The sequence below is a fragment of the Magnolia sinica genome, chromosome 1, assembly GCF_029962835.1.
Source record: "Magnolia sinica isolate HGM2019 chromosome 1, MsV1, whole genome shotgun sequence".
Lineage (NCBI taxonomy): Eukaryota > Viridiplantae > Streptophyta > Magnoliopsida > Magnoliales > Magnoliaceae > Magnolia > Magnolia sinica.
The window spans coordinates 24,315,545-24,317,504 of NC_080573.1; the positions used below are offsets into that span (position 1 = coordinate 24,315,545).

A 1,960-nucleotide genomic window follows, 5' to 3' on the forward strand; every position below is an offset into this window, starting at 1 on the left:
TTCTCTTTTGGTTCTTGAGGCTTTTCGGGCCTAACCGGAAGAGTTTTATCAATGATCTTCCCACTCCTAAGAGTGGTGATGGATTTAGCATGTCCCATCGGATTTGAAGAGCTGGGATCATTATTCTCGTATTGCTGTTTAGGATTGGGGAGAGGTTGTGCAGGAAGCATCCCCTTTTCTATAACCGTCATACGAGACTATCTTTTGCATAAAATCTGTAATTCCCCGCATTGCTTGAGCCGGCTCTTGTATGGGATTTTGAACCGGTTCCTCTTGAGGTTTCACTTGATTTGGATTTTGATTGAAGAAACCTGGAGGAGTCGTTTGTCCATTCCTCCAACTAAAGTTTGGATGATTTTTCCAGCCAGGATTGTATGTGTTGGAGTTAGGTCCAAGAAAAGGTCTTTGATAGTTATTTACGGCATTGGCTTGTTCATTCAACACTCCTCGAAAGGCGGTATTGTAGGACAGTTTTAATTGTGTGAATGTTGCAATCACAGATGCCGCAAACAATTTCATTGACCTTATCCTTCTTTCCTTCCATGGCCTCAACTTTCCTTATGAGCGTAGTCACTTTACACTTGAGATCATCCTCTTCTTTCAAGAGGTATAATCCACCTTTCTCCTTTAATTGAGTCGGCCTAGACGTGGTGTTCGACTTTGGGTAATAGTCCCAAGATTGTGTTTTTCAGCCAACTGTCGAGGTAGTCCCATACCTCGTCGATATCTTTATTAATGAACTCTCCATTACACATTGTCTCGACCATTTGGCGCATGGAAGATGTCAGTCCATCATAGAAAAAATTTGTAATGCGCCACGTTTCAAATCCGTGTTGTGGGCATGAACTGACCAAATCTTTGAATCTTTCCCAACATTGAAAGAATGTTTCATCTTCCTTTTGGGCAAAGTTCATGATCGCTTTTCTGAGGGTAATCGTTTTATGATGTGGGAAGAATTTTTTTATGAATTCCCTCTGCATGTCGTTCCACGTGCCAATGGATCTAGGACGTAGTGAATGTAACCACGTCTTAGCTTTCTCTTTTAAGGAAAAAGGAAAGAGTTTCAGCCTAATTGTATCCTCAGATACATTAGGAAAACATAATGTAGCTATTATCTCATCGAACTCTTTCAAATGTAAATATGGACTTTCAGATTCAAGTCCATGGAATTTGGGAAGGAGTTGGATAACTCCTGGCTTGATGTCCATCTGTCCTGTGTTTTCAGGAAAAATCATGCATGAGGGCGTACTCACTCCCGCCGGTTGTAGAAAATCTTGTAAAGTACGAGGCGGGGGTGCTTGTTGCACCTCATTCTCATCATGGTTATCCTCCACCCTGGGTGGAAGTAGAGGAGGTTGGTCTTCAGCCATAACCTCAGTTAACTCAGGGGATTTCGAGCGGTGTCTAATCCTGCGATGGATAGTCAACCCCTCAACCACTATTCCTTCAGTCAGCAAGAGACGGCTGGAGTGTCGTCACGGGCCCACTTGGGCATGAAACACTCGCAGCCCTCAATTCACAGCCTAATCCTAAGGAAGGAAAAAAGAAAATCTAAAACGAAAGAGAGGGAGAATTGGAAAGGAATTACCAAATTGAGGCTCCTAAGTTAAGGACCTGCAAAATAAAACAAAAATAAGTTAGATTCTATAAAGGAGAGAAACGATACTTTAAAAGAAAAATAACAGTAAAGTAATTTCTAAAAGAAAGTATTCTTTAAAGAAAAACGGAAATTTCTAAAGTAAACTAGGAAAGTCTAAACTAAAAAGTAAATTACTACAAGAAAATTGAAAAATAGAGAGTAGGGAAGGAGTGTACCAAAATAGAGATTTCTATCTTAAAGGCCTACAAAATAGGAAGGTTAGTTTCTAAACAAAAATCCTAAAAATAAATTAAGAAACAGAATTAGATTCAAAAAGTGTTAGAATTAGAAAGTTAATAGAACCAAAATAGAAAGTCAATT

The 1,960-nt window shown here is 39.6% G+C and overlaps 1 non-coding gene across 1 annotated transcript; it reads left to right on the forward strand.

Moving 5' to 3' along the window:
- Positions 1 to 825: 825 nt before the first annotated feature.
- Positions 826 to 932, forward strand: LOC131222793 (small nucleolar RNA R71). The gene has a single exon (XR_009160188.1). It is a non-coding gene; the product is annotated as a small nucleolar RNA R71 (small nucleolar RNA).
- Positions 933 to 1,960: the final 1,028 nt, after the last annotated feature.